This window comes from Lepus europaeus, chromosome 6 (assembly GCF_033115175.1).
Source record: "Lepus europaeus isolate LE1 chromosome 6, mLepTim1.pri, whole genome shotgun sequence".
Classification (NCBI taxonomy): Eukaryota; Metazoa; Chordata; class Mammalia; order Lagomorpha; family Leporidae; genus Lepus; species Lepus europaeus.
Genome location: NC_084832.1, coordinates 41499341 through 41518184, shown reverse-complemented (window position 1 = coordinate 41518184; position 18844 = coordinate 41499341). Strand labels below are relative to the sequence as shown.

Genomic DNA, 18844 nt, shown 5'->3' with positions numbered 1-18844 from the left:
TGGGTCAACAACAGGAGTCACTGTGCACTTGCTCCCCATGTGGGATCTCTGTCCTTAATGCGCTAAACATTTTGATTTGATGCTATAACTAGTACTCAAACAGTATGTTTCACTTTGTGTTCCTATGTGGGTGCAGACTGTTGAAATCTTTACTTAATATATACTAAATTGATCTTCTGTATATAAAGAGAATTGAAAATGAATCTTGATGTGAATGGAAGGGGAGAGGGAGCGGGAGAGGGGAGGGTTGCAGGTGGGAGGGAAGTTATGGGAGGGGGAAGCCGCTGTAATCCATAAGCTGTACATTGGAAATTTATATTCATTAAATAAAAGTTAAAAAAAGTTTTATATAATGCATCTATGTTAATTTTGCCTTTAATCTTTTGGCCTTCCTCATTACTACTGTTAATGAATTTCTAACTTTTCCCATTTAAACTTACCAAATTATTTTTTCTATTAGGCAAATAAATGAACTAGAAATTCCTCTAAGTATATTATGCTTTCCCTATATTCCCTATATTATAATCAAACTGAATAAAAACTCAAGTTATACCTTCAACTATTAATAATCAATGTGAACATGTATGATACCAATGATATTAGGCAATATACAAGTGTGGCCTTGGCAAAATGAAACCACTTTAAACTTCTACTAATTTAAACAATGTTTTCAGTTTTCAATTATATATGTTGAAGTTGAAAAATAATCCCATGTGATCCAAAATTGCTCTAGTATTTTCCAAAAAAGCACAAAACCCTCAAGGTGGGATTACAGGCTAATGATAATGGTCTTGACATCTCTCATCATATGGATCTGAGTGTTAAATTATCTCCTCTCTAAACTTAGTTATCCTGTAAGAATGATACCACCAGCTAGTTCTATTAATCAGAAGCCTAAGAATCATCATCATCTCTTCCTCTCTTACTGTGCATCACCAATGTTGAATACCTTTCAATGTCCTGTTGGCTTCATCCATGTGATTTATCTCAACTCTGTTGGGATAATCAAACATCATTAAAATACAAACCTTACACTGTACCTCCCCTGCTTAGAGGTCTTCATTTTTTTTCCATTGCTGTTAAGCAAATGGAACTAAATTTTTTGGCCTAATATCAGCTCCACATGTCTAGGCTTGGGTCTCTTGCTCACCAATATTTGACAGGACTGTCAGTTCTTGAGCTGAGAGTTACAACCCCAGACCAAAGATTACATTCACATGTGTAAACATCAATGTGGCATTCAAAACTGATAAGGTAAGGCCTTTGTTATTCAACATCTTAATAGTATGAAAGAGGAATACATATATGTATAGCATATATGTATGTATTGATATAATGTTATTCTTTTTAATATAGTTTTTATTTATTTAAGGTGAATAAATTTCATGTATTCCATATATACAGATTTACTAGCATGGTGATTCTTACCATCCCACCCTCACTCCAATCCATGCTCCGAACCCTCTCTTCTCCCTCCTTTCTTATCTTTTAATTTTTACAATAACATACTTTCAGTTGATTTTATAATCAAAGGCTTAACCCTCCACTAAGTAAAGAATTCAACAAACAGTAAGAAGAAAAAAAAAAAAACACTGTTCCTCAACAACAGAGACAAGGACCATAAACACTAATCAAATCTCAAAATGTCAACTTTGCTCATATACATTACAAATTTTTTTGTATATATTAGTTGACACAGATCAGGGAAAACAAGATATTTGTCTTTTTGGGACTGGCTAATTTCACTGAGTATAATGGTTTCCAGTTACATCCATTTTGTTGCAAAATACAGGATTTCTTTCTTTTTTTAAAAAACTGTTATTCTTTAACTAGAATTAAAGAGAAGATTAAGAATAGGAAATACATTTGACTTTTGGAAGTGTGTAAACTTGACAGAACTTGTAAATCAGTTGAACACAAATGGAGATGAAGTGAGTAAAACTAAAAGATGACTTGAGCATCTAAATTACAGCATGTGTACAGTTGTATCATTAATGAGGCAATAATGATGATGATCATGATATATGGTTTGTCTCATGTGCTTTCAATATTTCAGGACTGAGTTAAGCTTTTATATATACTATCTCATTGACTTTTTAGAAACCCTGAGATAAATCCCCATTAATGTTATAAAATACACGTCAGTGTTATTAGTGTTAACTTGCTCCAGGTTTTGACCCCCAGAACTCTGAATTCACATCCCAAATTTTAATCACCCTTATGAAGATAATCAGATATTCCAATGAAGAATAATCAGTTAGATTTTTAACTGGTTGAATATGAGATGCTTCAGGGATAGTCACAGAGAGATGGATAACAAACAGAAACATGGGACAGAAATTTGGAAGAAAAGCAGATGCTCAGCTGGACAGATTTGGGAGTCATTGGTTTCTAGTTGGTAGACTAAGACATGGCATTTTAAGAAGATATAGAATGAATTAAGATGACTCTACTAAAAGTCACAGAGTGATTCCCAAATAAGCTAAGCTGGATATATATTTTTTAAAAATCTAGAGCAGTTGAACAGGAATAAACTGATATTGGTACGTGAGTCATACAATTTAATATAGGTTACATAGGTTATAATAAATTCTTAACACAAAGGGTTGTGTTAATGTATTTTTATAATATGCAAATTTCTACTTCTTGTAAGCTAAACTGTTCTTTTATATCAACAAGAAGCTACCCATGGCTGACATATCTTGTTCTCAGTCAATACTAAACGAATCAATGTATAACACTGTGATAGAGGTTGAAGATTTAACAATCTGAATTACTATTTAAGGTAGACTGTCAAAACAAAACAAAACAAAAAAAAAGGGATACAATTAAGCATAACTTGAAAAGTGCCACTAGTCCAACTTGTAGTATGAAAGTTAGTTATGATATTCAGTAATTGTAAGGTTCTCCTTAAGAATATTATGGACAGAGATGGCTTTGAGTGGAAGGACTGCATACATAATAGAGAACTCTGCATATTTGAAGGATCTCTAGAATAATACTATATTATAGTGTAGATTACATGCAGATGGCAGACGTGTTGAAAGCTACTGTTTATATGAAACCAAATCATTCTTCCCATGGATTCTATTAAATGTGGTGAAGACATTCTGCTCAAGCACTTTTCATCAGTTCTTCATGGGCAGGCAAAGAGGAGGTTTTCAAGGTCAAAATGACCGATAAAATTTTGTTTGCTTGCAACAGAAAAAACACTTAGGAAGATTGGCAGTAATATGGATAATTTTATTTTTACCTTTTATATTCCAGCTTGGGAATTAAATACAAGCAATAGTTTAGGTCCCAAGAGCAAAAGAGCAATTGGTTACAATATTCTTTTGTAAATTGCAATGACAATGTGAAATACAGTAAGAAAAATGGTTACAATTTGTCTTTTAAAATCAGGATTAATTTTCCAACAACTACAACACCCATAGATCACTGCAAATTGAAATTTAAAATTATCTAGTGTAATTATTATAGTTATAATGTGAACAGTGAAGAATATAAGGACGTGTGCAACCTCCTCAGCAGCACCCAATGATTCGAAGTCAGATCAAGTGCTAAATACGGGTTTTAAATTTATTAAAAAAAAAAAAAAACCCTCAAGGTATTTGACAATCTATGGCATGCATTTATTTTTGCTTTTGCCCAACATCAATATTACACAGGAACATGTCTTGTTAAAATTTAAATGATGAAAAAAAAATTTAAATGATGAATGATGAAATCTTTTCTAGAGAACCAGGATTTCTGAAAATATTCAACTTATAAAAACAACATCTATTTAAATTATCATTATTTAATAATAAAATCATAAGGCTATTGTATTTTAAATATTTTTCAGTGTGCCATCAATTAAAAATATTTCTTAGAGTGTCCTTCATTATTGAATAGCAAATATACATCTGATTATAAAAATTACACTTTGTATCATTTCTTGGCCTTTTGGCTAAGATCAGGTGTAGTATCTGTTCTTATCAGTTTAAAAATTATAATTTGTAAATTGAAAAACTATGATTTATTATTTTTCCTTCTGGCTATGCAAGCTCTCTTAAATAATTTCAGTATTTCTTCCAATATAAAATACCATGCTTTTCTGACATTTTGCTGGTTCTCCTACACCCTTTCTCTCACTTTCATCAGAAAATCCTAGAACCATTGTAACACCACATAGGTGCTCTTATTTATATATACCTGACAAAAGACTTGTACAAATGTAACTCTTAATAAAATAATTTATATAAAATTACCATTTAATACTTCAGCTACCAGACAAATCATGATTTTTTGAAACAAAACTTGAAACTTATAAATTCCTTTAGCTAAAGTAATCTGTACAGAAACAGTTTTTGTTTGTGATAAATTTTGAAAATTCATTCTATTGGCTTCCTATGAAGAATTGCTTTCCACAAAGAAACATGTGGAGTACATTTTACACCTTATTATAGGTATTTTTGGATCAGTTCACAAAGAAATATAATTCTATTATAACACAATAATAAATGAAAGCACAAAGATGACTTGTTTTTTAATAGTTTCATGTGCAAGTTACTGTGTTAGATAATTTTCAACATTTATCTACATTTAATCAAATTAATTCACAAAAGTAGCAAGACTTTAAAGATAGAAGAAAATGATTTTTGAACTGCATCAAATCTCTACTAAACTGTAAGAAACATTATTTGAAAATCATTTTACTACATATGTTTATTCAGGTTAATATTAATATATTTTAGAAATTTTGGATGATAAATAATATGCTTTTGAAAAATACTACATGTTCTCTTTATCCCAAAGTTAAGTTTACATGCATATTGGAAATCTTGGAGAGGTACAGGAAGAAACCAACAGACTTAAAATTATGACATAGTTACTTCTAGTAGAAAAGAAGAGAAGGGCAGGAAATAAAATGTTTTAAATATCAGTATATAATAACATACAAAAATAGATGCCAAGAATGCTGTAGCATACAGGCCAAGGATCAAGGAATTACATTCAAATTTCACTAACAACATATAATACATTTTTCTGTATGTATTTAAATCATAATTTATTAAAGCAAAAAGTAAACACTGGAATCATTCATTAATTTCAGTATGGATTGAACATATATCACATGTCAGTTGTAAGCCCTGGGAAAATACCGGGAGATAAAGCACATAAAAATCTACATATGTTGTTTGTGTTCTAGTTGGTAGATGGTAGGGAAATAATGAGCTAATACATAAGCAAAGAGCCATGATGTATTAATTGAGATACCAATCATGGAAAGAAGAAAGTGAATCCTTGCATGTACATGTGTGTATGTGTACATGTGTGAGCTTGTTATGTTGGGGTGGGCTCTTTTTAAATGGTGTAGGAAGGGAAGACTGCTGAGAGGATGGTACCATAAAGTGCAGAAGAAACAGGTGTACAGTGATTAAATATTTGAGGTCACAAGGCTCTCTAGAAAAAGAGTTGGTCTTAGAACGTATTTGACTTACTTTGACCCCAAACCCTTTCCACCGCACAACAGAGCACACCCAGTACACAGAACTGCCTGGGTTGTGCAGTGAGGCAAACACATACATAAATGGCAGGTCTTGATGACAGCAAGGTAGCTCAATAGACTGGAGGAGACAGCACATATTAAGGAAGCATCAGAAGTTAGAAAGAATTAGGTAGGCTAGGGCCAGATTATGAAAGTTCTCAGATGTCAGGATGATGAGTTTGGTCATCATCTTAGGCACGGGAGAGATATGATTAAAGTGATGTATGAGATAGTCAGAAAGAGGAGAGGAACTCATCATCGGGAATAATCATCTTGAGTTCTGTCATCCACAACATTGACAGTGATAGGACCAGGGCAGGAATCCTGATTCTCATATTTCATGCCACTGTAAAATTGATAAAACAGAAAAAAAAAAACTTGTGTTCTCTATCATTAGCTTTTTCTCAGAAGATGACTGAAGAACAAATTGGTTTCCAGAGCCAGAAATGACAAAACAATTATGTTTTGTGAGGACATGCAGTTATTGTGTACTCCATTCAAGGTCTGAATCCAGTGGCTTGTAACTAGTTCTTTGTATAAATGCAGTAAAAAAAAAAATGAAAATATCTCTATATTGTTGGGAAGACTTCCCACATGCATATAGTTTACTCTTTCTAGGCAGAGGGGAACAGCTCTAGCGAATGTGAGTCAGCAATGTAGAATGCTCATTAGAAAGGCAACAGGATACTTCACAGATTCATGGTGGATGGTCATTTGTTAGACTCTCCTTGAGTGACACAATTAGAGCTGGTGAAAAAGGAATATTCCTTCCAGATTCGAGATTTAATAATAAAGTCTATGAAGTACAATTAAATTGGCTTTAATCTTTTATAGTAAAATTAAACTTGGGAATATATTTTAATGCTGATATTTCTATTTGTTCCATAGAGTATATTACAGTTCTATAGCATTTTAAGTAACTGTTATTGCACTGAATATTATGCACATTACTAGATAGCAAAATAGTGTTTACTATCCTGACATCAAAAAATATGCAGAAGTAAAATACACATCTCAGACTTATTGACTACTTTCCTCAATATTTATTACTATTATTAACTATTCTTGATTCTTATATTCACTAGAATTCCTCAATATTGATTCCTCAAAAATTACATTGTATAATATGTATCACATAGGCAATAGTTATGAACATGTTATTTCCAATACTATATGTAACATCCTATCTAAATTGTATACCAAAAATCTACACATGCAGTAAATACATATTTTCTTCAATCATAAAATCATGGAGAATGATGAACCCTCATTGTGTGCAAGGATGCTTTTATTTTTCTTTTCAAAACCATAAAGTGAGCATATTATTTTAAGTTTCAAACATGTAAAATAATGAACATAAGTTTTTTCATCTGTATGAGAAGTCTCTTCATGGTACACTACTTATTTTTGTGATTTTTGTTTTCATATTCCAAAGTTTCTAGGTTAAACTCTATTCTTATCTAGAAATGTTAAAACCTGGTACAATTTAACATGCTAAAATAAATTTTCTAGCAGCTTACTATGCATAGATTGCTTTAAAAATTCAAAACAAGCCCAACAGCAAATGCCATTTCTTTCATAGTTACGAAATGCAAACTCCAAGTGTTTTATCCTAATGAATAAATGAGTTTGTCCTTTATGTATAAAATATAGTTTGTGTTTGTTGCACAAGTTTTTAATAATAGATGAATTTTAGGTTTGCTCCAACGTATTCAATAAAGTGTGATTAATTTGTTTTTTCAAAAATGCAAACTAGACATTACTATATTACTTTGCAAAATGCACAGCTTGCAACATTATTGTCTCAGTGGGATCTTAAATTGAATTGTAAAATGTGTCTTATTTCCAGTTTGATTTATGTAAGAGATGGCAGTGGATAATGCCCCTTTTGAAGTTCTACTGCTTTGTGTGAACAAACAACAGAAACCTAAAATTCATGATACAGATTATTAAAATGCAAGATAAACTTTTGACTTACACAATGTTTGACTGTAATGAAAACTTACAATGCACCAAGAATACAACATTTTCAGTGAAACAACTTTTTGAAGTTTCGTATTATGACAGATTATACAACACATTTTTGACATTTTCTGTGATTTTATTATGATATTTCAAGTAATTACCAAATCATGTTTTTCTCTAAAAAAGCTTTCCTGTGCCCTGAGAATTAATCTATGATACCATTTAACTTGGCTTTTTGAAGTAAATATCACCAGATAAAAGCCAGCTGGATCTGAATAATAGGATACTTGAATGAATGTATTAGTGTTTGGAAAAGAGAGTACAAATCTTCTAAAAAGATTAATTTCCATAAAAAAAGATAGCTCCCAGATCTACAAAAGAATAAATTCAAAAACATAATAAACTCTCAGAAAGAAAGGTAGATTAAAGTAAAAGCTGCAGCACCTTGTTACTGCAGCTGTTGTGTAGCAATGATTCTGTATCAATTACATTTGGTTGGTCCTGTAGGGCTCTTCAAAGCTGTCTGTGAAAAGCCTGAACGTGGAATACATGTGACACCGTACGTAATCACTTCAGCAATTAATTTTGATGCAACACCACATTCATTCTGATCTCAATATTTACAGTTTGCGAGAAGGTATCAAGCTTTGGATGGGAACATATGAATCTACTAAGTACATTTTTTTCTCCATCATTTATTAAAAATGTGGATATGAATTTTTCTTTGTCATGAAAATATTGCACCTTTATCACAACACATAGTAGCTGACATCATCATGTAAAAAGACTCGAGTTGGCCAACAGACTTTATTTTCAATATCCTGTTTCAAAATGTGTCCTCGAAAAAAAGGCCATGGATTCTGTTCACACAACTTCCCTAGTTTGTACAATTTCTAATAAAAACAAAGTTTGACCATGCATAAACTCCATTGGGAGGTAAAATGCACACTTTCATCTTGAATGGCTCTCGTGCTATTATAATTTTGAATAAAAAAGCAGAAGAAAATGTGGAGATAAAACTGATTTTTAAAGTTTGATTAAATCCTAGAAAATGTGAATCTGCTGAGAAGAATTAACATGAAAATGCCATGTTTTATTAGATTTTTTCAAATGCAATTAACAATATAGTAAATAGGGAAAGATTTACTATTGTAGTATATTTTAATTCTAAAGTCAGTTCTTCGTAAGAAATAAAAGAAAAACAATGAACAAAACAAGAAAATTACTGTGAAATGATAACAAAATTCCAATAGCTGAAATTAGTAAATCCTTTTGTTAATCATATTTTGACAATACTTTTACTGGGTGTATATAACTAAATCATTTTTTTCTCATTCCTCTCATTTCTTTTATTTTTTTTTCTGCACTTCACTGTCAAAAGCAACCCCAAAATGAAATGTTCCATACTAATTAGAAACATGTTCATTTAAACTGGGCAAGTTGCTTAAGTATAGTGGGGTATTTAAATATTAAGCTAGGGTCAATCACAATAAAGACATAAAAAGCATATTGCCATTATTTGTAAAGTTTCACTATTTATGAAATGCTATGGAGACCTGATACAAATGTTTAAAAGACAAATATACTCATGTTAACTACTAAGGGATTATGACAATTTTCAATAGTAACTGAAGAATTTCTCTATAATACTTCTTCCAAAAAGCTGCTTTTAGTTAAAACACGAAAATGGTAGTTACAAGGTTTCTGCAGACATAACTGCCATTCCATTAAGGAAATGGTGCAGCAAACAGTAAATAGTGGCCTCAAGGGAAATGTAAGTATTGATTTTATTACTGTGTTGGTTGGTTTGTATTTGCAATTGTCAACTCTAATTTTGGGCTATGCTTTAAGTGTCCTTAAAACTGCTTAAGGAAAGGAAAAATATTAATTGGGAAACACTGATAGTTACTGTTTTTTAGCTTTAAATATCATGAGATTATTCTTTTTCAGTCATATTTTAAAGTAAAAAAATGTAATTTTAATACACATAGTAAATAAATGACAAACTTCTTTTCCTTTAGTCAAATTATACATTCATTTTATATCTTATAAATCAGTATTTGACTCCAAGAATGAAGTTAATCCCTACGAAAGGTATAAACATGGTTATATACTTTCTTAATTTAGCTTAGAAACTATGCTTTTAATTCATTGAAAATGAAGTTTTGATTCACTTGAAAAGACCTGAAATGACTATGAAACAAATTATAAGCATAGAAATTTCATCATATTGAAATAAATTTCAACTAATAGTCTCATTAACATTAAATGCTGAAAAGAATAAGATTTGCCAACTTATTGTAATATTTTTATATTATCACCATTATCTTTATCCTCATTGATTTTCTTTTTGCATTTCAATAAGTGAAATTTGCACATTTATGCTAAAGGTATAATTAAGAACACAGATCATTTTCTTAAACCAAGCCAGAGAGCAACTCTGTTTAATATGCAAATTATCAACTATACCTACGGGGCTGTAAATACAGTTAGTGTTAAACTTCCACAATTAACTAAAAGTGTTTATGCTACATATAAATTTTAGGAATGTCCTCTATGGAGATCTAAAGAGGTGAAATTAATATAAAGAAAACATTATGACTGCTCTTCACATTACAAAACAAGTATTCTTGGGTTCACAAGGTACATAGTACACACTAAATAGCAAACAGAGGAAGGAAACCTACCTTAAATACCAACATGTACACAGACACACCTACCTTAATATTACTAAATGCCAAGTCCCTACATCATGAAACTAACAAGGTGAACAGATAACTTTTTCACAATTTCAACATAAAAGCCATACATTATGTTGTGTTTTAAAATATTAGAGTTGAAATGTCTCAATAAAGTAAAAAATTTACACTGACTAAGATGGGAATTCTTTATGCATACTAAATGTCCAATAACGTTTACTGGACTAAATTTTAGAATTCCAAATATTTTTTTAAAGATAGGTAAATATTTATACTAATTTCACTGATTGTATGATGGGCTTGAATATTTGTTCTGCTATTTATTATGGAGTTAAGAAAATTGTGAAGAACAAATGTTCATATTCCCTTTGGAATTCATCATAGAATAGAAAGCCTTACACAGAGTCCGCCATTTCTAAGAGTCAGTTGAAGGAAAGATTGAGTGAAATGCATAGGATAAGTTCAGCACAGATACCTAAAGGAACTGAAGTTTAACTACAATGCAAGGGATAGAAAAACTGAATATTATGTAATAATAATCAACAGATTTTGAAAACAAATTTTAGTTCACCTTTACTGCCACCCTTCCTGAGATCATTATATATATATATATATATATATATACATATATATATGTGTGTGTATATATATATATATATTTTTGACAGATAGAGTTGGACAGTGAAAGAGAGAGAAAGGTCTTCCTTCCTTTGGTTCAATCCCCAAATGGCAGCCACAGCAAGAGCTAGGCCGATCCAAAGCCAGGAGCCAGGTGCTTCTTCCTGGTCTTCAACGAGGGTGCAGGCACCCAAGCACTTGGGCCATCCTCCACTGCCTTACCGGGCCACAGCAGAGAGCTGGACTGGAAGAGGAGCAACCAGGACTAGAACCCGGAGCCCAAATGGTATGCCAGTGCCGCAGGCGGAGGATTAACCAAGTGAGCCATGGCGCCTGCCCCATTATATTGTTTTATAATATCTAGGACTTTTAGTTTTTCTCATTTGAGACTCCATCCCTCTTCCCACTTCTACCACTGATTGCAAGCAATTTCAGAGAAACTGTTAAGTAAAACTCATTCTAAATATATAAGATTTTTAATGTAGATGCTAAAAATCAAGAGTATTATTTATAGGACTTTTGGTTATATTATCTTGCTAAAATATGAATTATATTAACCAATATTTTCATCAGAAATGTAAAAATTGAGACTTTAAGATATTTTATTTAAGATGATAATTCATTGAATATTATGATAAATGCCATATTTAATTTGGGAAAATATATTTCCAAAAATGTAATTAGAAGCAAAACATTTTGTCTTACACTTTTGCAAAACTGTAACGACTATCTTGAAAGAAATCATTTGAATTATATATGTGCATTCAATCTGCCATAACATCCTAAATCAAGTAACCTCTACAAAACCCCAAAGTATACTCACAGAGGATGGGAATTTTAGAAAATTAAATGTGTTAGTATTACCATGAAAAGAATTTCCACTTCTTGGATCCCTGAGTTTTGGGAACCCTTCCTTTCATGACTCCTGGGACCACACTTCAACAAATGCTGTTGTATCTGATAACATTTTAGAATAAGAACATTTTAGAACATCTCAGAAATACATTAGTTTAGTAGGTCCAATAATAATACCCTGATAGAACTTCAGACGAGAAAAACTAGATTCGAAAAGTCACTCTCACGTTTCTTATAGGAAACTTTGTACTTCTATGACAAAGAGCTGAAATTAAAAAGCTACTCATAAGAAAATGTTTCCTCACATGGATCAACTAGTTATGATTACTTCCGAAGTGGTAGGCAAAGCATAGAAATTATTAAAAGTTGGGTGTGGCTCTAATACTACCTTTGAAGTCTTGAACATAAAAATTCTCTGTGCCTGAAATATCTGATATAGGAGTTGTGCATAATACCTACTCCAAGCAAGCATGGGAGTGAGTGAGGTGATGAACATAAAGCACAAAGGATTAGGTCTAATGCAGTGAAGAATTTTTACACAAAAGTACATTTTAAGTTGAAGATACTGAAGTCAGAAATAGAACAAGGACAAGTTAAAGAAGCTAGGTGCACCTGTAGTTCATGTGTAATAAAGCAGTAATCAAAAGTACCAACCTATAACACAGATTAGATACTTAGTACACATAAAGCACTTGTCATATATACAACATGTAGAGGAAGAAGTGCATGAAAAATCTATCATCTGAATTTCAAGTTTGTACAACTAATCATAGAAAGGAAATCATGGACATTCTTTTTTATTAAAGATTTATTTTATTTATTTGATAGTCAAGAGTTACAGAGAGGCCAGCACCTCAGCTCACTAGGCTAATCCTCCTCCTGCGGCACCGGCATCCCAGGTTCTAGTCCCGGTCGGGGCGCCGGATTCTGTCCCGGTTGCTCCTCTTCCAGTCCAGCTCTCTGCTGTGGCCCGGGAAGGCAGTGGAGGATGGCTCAGGTCCTCAGGCCCTGCACCCGCATGGGAGACCAGGAGGAAGCATCTGGCTCCTGGCTTCGGATCGGCGTAGCTCCAGCCATAGCAGCCATTTGGGAGGTGAAACAATGGAAGGAAGACCTTTCTCTCTCTCTCTCTCTCCCTCCCTCCCTCCCTCCCTCTCTAACTCCGCCTGTCCAAAAAAAAAAAAAAAAAAAAGAGTTACAGAGAGAGACGCAGTGATAGGAGAGCAATCTTCCATCTGCTGCTTCACATGCCCCTAATGGCTGAAATGGCCAGGGATGCCCCAGACTGAAACCCGAAGCCAGGAGCTTCTTCTGGGTTCCCTCATGGGTGAATGGGCCCAAGCACTTTGGCCATCTCTGTTGCTTCCCCAGGAACATTAGCAGGGGGCTAGATAGGAAGTGGAGCAGCCAGGACTTGAATCAGTGCCCATATGGGATGCTAGCACCACAGGCAAGTGGCTTTAACCACTTATGCCTCAACACCTGCCCCAGGACATTCTAATAACAAATATTAGACTTGACGGGAGCAAATTTCAAAACAAACAAACAAAAAATAGTAAATGCAGTATGGGTATTTAAGTAAAAACGAGAATAATTTGGAACTGACAAAGCCTAATGTTCCAAGTAGTATATGGCAATCTCCATTATAACAAGGAAAAATGTAAAATTCCTCTAGTATTGCAGAATTAAGTTCCTTAACATATTGATCTTTAATTTCTGCATTGCCTAGTCTAACCTGGTATATTCCAGGATAGGCATCCAGTGAACTAACATTCAAAGTGAAAGCAATGCATTATAATTAACATTTCTACCATGCTTTCAAGTTTAGGGAGATATTGCAATTTAATAATATATGCAACTGCTGGGAATGGGTTTAAATTTAAGATTTTAGAAATAATAAAAACCATGCACTAGAGCACGCTTCTATAGAATAACAGGGAGAATTAGTAGGAAGTTTTAAATATAACTTGGGGTTGATTAAGATCAAAACTTCAACTGGGCAATATAAATGGCTTTGGATATTTATTTTTATTATTTTTAAGTTAGCAGTGAATGAAGGAAAATACCATTTTAGTGAGGATAGTAAAAATATTCGAACCATCATTTTATGAGTTACAGTGTTTAAATCATGTAATGTGAATACATTGGCAAACTGGAAAAATGCTTTGTGATCATTTAGATTCTAGAAAATCAGTAAGATATTTCATATTCTAACAACTTATGATCAGTTTTTCCAAAAAAAAGGATCCAAATGATCTGTTATATCAATGATTGAAAGAATAGATGCCAACCCATTTCCAGATGACTTGGCTAATATGTTTTAATTGGTAAATGAAAAGTCACACATTCTAGGTAATCAATAATATTCCCAGTGGGGTTTTTATTTCTATCAAAATTTCATTTCTAGGTTCCCAGATGCATTTAAAGCAAGCATGAAAATTTAATTTTTAGGCTGCAAAATGTCAAATGAATGTTATCCATTTTAAAATTCAGAAAAGTGCTGTTGAGTGGGAATATGTATACAAAAAAAGAAAATAGCAAGATTATGTATGCTTTAAACCAAGTCGTCATAATCTTTAACTTAAGAGAATTTAAAGGTCAATAATAATGGAACATTCCCATTTTTACATCATCACTTCCCATGGTAAAGCAGGTATAATATCTTGGATGATTCCTAATGACAATGAAGAAGAATGAAGGAGTAAAATTCTCATTAAATGTGACTAATTAATATATTTTTTGAAAATTCAAACTTCTAAATGTTCCTAAGAAAGATCAAATCTTGAATATTTGAATTAATTACTTGATTAGAATAAGAAGAGATTAACAACATAATTTCCAGTTAATGCTGTATTTGTCATTTAAAAACTGACTAAAAGACAATAATAATATGAAAGACCTTTTTATAACATTTTGGTTACTAAGGGCAATATCAATGATACAGGCATAAATACTGAATATATTTTAAAATATATTCTCAGACATGAAGTATTTTTAGTAAGTCTTGGGATTCTACCTATGAATTAATTACTATGGTATTCCCAAAAGATTAAATAATATGTATATATACATATATATATATATATATATAGTACATTTTACAATTTACTTTGTAACAGATTGAGGACCATTATCATTGATTCTTTTTTTTTAAAGGACGTTATTTAATTTAGTAAATATTCATTCTCAAAATGAATTTATTTATAATTGCACACTCAGAGTTTTGGAAAGATATAACTACCTACTAAGGAAACACTATTTTGCTTTTATAGATGTTTTATTACATCAATGGAAATTTCTCTGCATCCTTCTATGACTAAGCTCATAAGCTATAACATAAAAATTACTATCAACAATGTAGACCAGCCATAAAATTCAATTAAAAATCCTTACATTTTAAGCAGTTATAGTAGCATAATGTATAAACATGTGCTGAAGTGATGTGAAACTCCTAAAGCATGTCACATTTAGGAAATAAATGTTTTAACTAGTTCATTGTCACTGCCTAAGTTCAAAGAATTTTAAGGGCATTTTTTTCCATTTTAGATACTGTTACCTCCCATGCACACAGTTCTTCTTATGTTTTTGTGCCACAAAGCCTATCTCATAATTTATTCTTTTAGCAAATATTAGTTGAAGACTCTGTTCTAGGCACAGGGATTAACAGTGAGCAAAGAGGATAATAAAGTTCCAGGGCTCATGGGGCTGACATTCTAATAATTATACACTAGGCAAAGTACATGGCCTGTCAGACTGTGATAAATGCTGTAAAGAAAAACACACTAGGAAAGGAGGATAGGGAGTCTTTACCTACTGAAGAGGCAGTTTGCAATTTTAAAAATCATTGTTTATAACTGTTAATAAGAAGGTAACACTTGAAAGAGATGAGATAACAAGATATATGGGTCTCTGGGTGAAGAGGATTCCAAGAAAAGGATAGAGTTAATGCCAAGACCCTGAGGCAGGCACGTTACTGGAATATCTGAGAAATGACACAGGGGCCAACATGAGTGAAGCTGAGAATAGCAGGGCCACCCAGCAAAGGAGAAGCAGCCAGAAACCCAGTTCTATAGGTGATTCTATACTACTGAAGGGCTTTTGCTATTATACTCAAATGAGAGAGAAGATTTGGGATGGTTATAGGCAGAGAAGTTCCCTGGTCTAACAAATACCTTAACTGGATTACTCTGGCTGCTATAAAGGAGAAGGAAAGACACAGGGAATTGGGTTGGGAGGATGTATAATAACGTGGCAAGAGATGGTGAAAGATGTAAGAAGATGCTGGATGCATGGACACATTAGATGTGGGTGTGACAGAGGCCAGAATTGGAGATGGCCCTTCACGGTTTTGGACATTAACAAGAGTTATAGTCAGTTTGGATGGCAATAAAAAAATTACCATAAACTGAGATGAGTGTTTGTCCTGCTGTTAGGATGCTGGTCAATATGTTGGCACCCCACATCAGAGTCTCAGAGTTACGTCCTGGCTCCAGCTCCTGAACCCAGCTTCCTGATAGGGCAGAGTCTGCAAGGCAGCAAGGGATGGCTGAAGTGACTGGGTCCTTGCCACCCACGTGGAGACCTGGATTGAGTTGCTGGATCCTGGCTCTGGCCTCAGGCGGTGTGTGCATTTCAGAAGTGGGCTCGTGGACTGGAGATATCTGGCTCTCTAACTTCCAAAAATTAAAACCTTATAATAGACTTTATGGCTTGAACAACATTTATTTCACATGGTTTTGGAAGCTGAGAGTCTGAGATCCAGTGCCAGCAGAGTCAGAATCCTGTGGGCCTTTTCCTGGCTGCAGATTACTGGCATTTCATTGTATTCTCACATCATGGAAAGGGAGTGAGAAAGCTCTTTGTCTTCCTCTTAAAAGGGCGCTAGTTTATTCATTATGGTTCTACTCTCTAGACCTAATCAGTCTCCAAACTCCTGACCTCCAAATTCCATCACGTTTGGATTAGGTTTTAAACATATACATTTTGGAAGACACAAATATTTAGTCTACAATTGTAAGTAGAAAAATGAAGTTACTGACAACTGACAAGAGAAGAGTGAAGGATAAGCAAGTTTGGGGTAAGAAAATCACAAATTCTTTTTAAATATTTTTAAAAGGAAAGGTACTGAAATGAACTCCAAGTCAAGCCACCATTTTGATACTAAGAGTCCACAGAGAGAGACGCTAACACTAACACTGAAATAAAGCACTTTAATATTCCCTTTTTTCAGGATTCACATTGCTTAACCAATTTATTCATTTTATGCATTTACTAAATGATCACTCTATGCAAGTCACTGCTTCAAATACTGTGGGATACAGACAATATATGGTTCTGCCATTAGGTGCTCATAGCTCCCAGAGTTAAAAAAAAAAAAGTAGTGTTTATACACTTTGAAGAGTGGGGGGTAGGGAATATCTGGTTTATATACCCTGTGTTTATTACATAGCAGTTGTCACAGCTGTACTAGAAATATATGTGATTTTTAGAAAGTATGCGAACAGAAAAATGGATGAAATAAGGAAGATTACAACCAGTTTTTGAAATTTAAGAAAATGCATCACAAAGCCTAGGCCTCGCACAGTTAAAATATTTCCTAATGCTAAATTAGGGCTACATCTCCTTTTGCTCTTTTACAGATATGAACAAAGCATTATAGGCCAAGAATATACTCATGCAAGTGTGGAAGGTCGTCATTGAAGAAACAACACTGAAAATGTACATCAATGAGGGGGGAACTATATTTTTGGCAGAGACAGTAGCAAATTTGAACTCACTGAGTAATATCTATAAAAGTACAGTTTTAAAGGAGGGGTTGGAGGCTTTGGGATATTGTAAAAGGAAGATGCAACATTTAGTCAAAGATGACTTAGGATGTCAACAGACATTGCATTTAAATTTATTATAATTATCCCATAGTACCTATAGAAGATTAGTCCCAGGACAACCCTTAGATGCCAAAATCTGCAGATGCTCAAATATCTATCAAAAAAAGGAATAATATTTTCAAACAACCTACATATATCCTCCTGTATACTTTAAATCATCTCTAGACTACTTATTATACATAATGTACTGTAAATGCTACGTAAAAGTTATGCTACTATAGGAAGGGTCTGCAAAAAGTACACAGAAATGTGCATGAAAAACACTGCACATGGATTCCAACAAGTTATCATCAAAATAAACTTTTAATTCCCATGATCTTTTTGAAGTACCCTTATATTGTTTATGGAATACTGACAAGAGAAAAAATTACCTTGTTCATGTTCAGTACAGGCAAAATTATTATTATTTTTATTAATCAGCAGTTGGTTGATTCCATTGATGAGGATCCCACAACTACAGAGGGCAGACTGTATGTGTTTTTTGTAGAGAAATATTATACAATACTTACAATTTGGCCCAAGGGTTTAAAATATACATTATTTTTTTCTTTCAATAAAGACATTATTGGAAAAGCCCTCCACCCATATGCTTTCTCTACTTCCTTAAGTATGATTTCACCACTAGACTCTAATCAGTGTACCCTGTAGTTAAGTCTCCAGACATTGGCATCAGGATTCCAATCTTTGTTCTTGGGGAATATATTTGATTCTTCAATGCCTCAGTTTCCTCCTAAGCCAAGAGATGAGCATCATTGTCCCTGCTTCCTAGTTTCCATGTGTATAAAGCACAACAATTGTTCACAGCAATTGCTTAGTTTTGTTGAAATGGGAAGATGGACGTAAGACATGAAAGGAAGAATAATCTTAAACACATGCTATTAGTAGGCAGTAGCTATAATTTTGTTTTATTGTGCCCTAATCACTGGGGACTTGGGAAAAACTAGACCTGAAGACATGAATAATACCAAGTTTTAATATTTAAAAATTATTAATACTTACTTATCCATTCTATACACTAATTCTGTATTATGCAAAACATATATGAACAACCTCTGCTTTACAGACATTAACATCATAAGATCAACATTGGTCAATTGGGTCATGATTGAGTTACCAAGAATCAATACATATTTAAACTCTTCTGTATTTGAAAAAATTCATTTGTTTAGCCATCTTTCAACTTAAGCTATCACCTACAACATATTTAAAATAGAAAACTGATTTTAATAGTTCTACTTCCAAATCAACAGAGAATTTCCCTAAGCAGTAGTGAAAATTATGTGGGAAAT

At 33.0% G+C, this 18844-nt stretch overlaps 1 protein-coding gene and 1 pseudogene across 1 annotated transcript in view; one reads left to right on the top strand and one right to left on the bottom strand.

The window, feature by feature from the left end:
• The window catches only part of DACH1 (dachshund family transcription factor 1), a 435821-nt gene that overhangs the window by 145708 nt on the left and 271269 nt on the right, over positions 1-18844 (bottom strand). The gene's annotated exons all lie outside the window — the stretch shown is intronic.
• LOC133762688 (U2 spliceosomal RNA) lies at positions 3930-4051 on the top strand (annotated as a pseudogene).